At 23.1% G+C, this 802-nt stretch overlaps 1 non-coding gene across 1 annotated transcript; it reads left to right on the forward strand.

Moving 5' to 3' along the window:
- The first annotated feature begins 466 nt into the window (after positions 1–466).
- LOC113458174 lies at positions 467–573 on the forward strand. Its single transcript, XR_003378599.1, has one exon. It is a non-coding gene; the product is annotated as a U6 spliceosomal RNA (small nuclear RNA).
- Positions 574–802: the final 229 nt, after the last annotated feature.

The raw sequence follows: 802 nt of genomic DNA on the forward strand, positions 1-802 counted from the left end.
ATTAAAACACAAATAATATACCACTATATCATGTGACATTGAAATTTATATGTCTCTTTTTCAACATATATATAATGAAAATGAACTAATTTTACCTAATATTAGATAATAATAACCTTTTGTAAAATTTATATTTTATGACAAAGATGCCTCTAAATGTCTGCATTTTAAAGTATTATATATGTATATTAATTAAAACATTTTGTAAGATCGGTGTTTACATGTACTTTTATGCACACATACTTTATATCAGTTTTTTAATCTGGCTTTTATTATGAAACTTTAAAAATTATCATTCTATGTTGAATTCCTAAGTTACAATGTCTAACACAAAAAAAAACTTGATGGTTGAAAAACAATATTATTTCATTGATTCATGTACAAGAATTACAATAATAAATAAATACTTAAATTATAAATTAAGGAACATTTATAAACTAAAATTGATGTATTCCCACCTAGGAGTGTACTCTCTTCAGCAGCATGTATACTAAAATTGGAACAATATGTAGAAGATTAGCATAGCCCTTGTGCTAGAATGTTACACAAATTCATGAAACATTCATAGTTTTAAAAATATCTAGGAAATTTACTAACAACATCATTACCTTTGTTCAACATAAATTTAGACTGAGATTCATCTAAAGCACAGAAAATGTTAGGAAATTTTAACTTTAATAATTTGATAGTTTGCAATACATTTAAAAATAGCATATATATGCTGTGGTTTATTAATTACATTTAATTTAATATATGTATATATGTTCTCATTTAAATGGATTGATTTACAATCAATGTGTAA

Source organism: Microtus ochrogaster, unplaced genomic scaffold, assembly GCF_000317375.1.
Source record: "Microtus ochrogaster isolate Prairie Vole_2 unplaced genomic scaffold, MicOch1.0 UNK6, whole genome shotgun sequence".
In the NCBI taxonomy this organism is placed as follows: Eukaryota; Metazoa; Chordata; class Mammalia; order Rodentia; family Cricetidae; genus Microtus; species Microtus ochrogaster.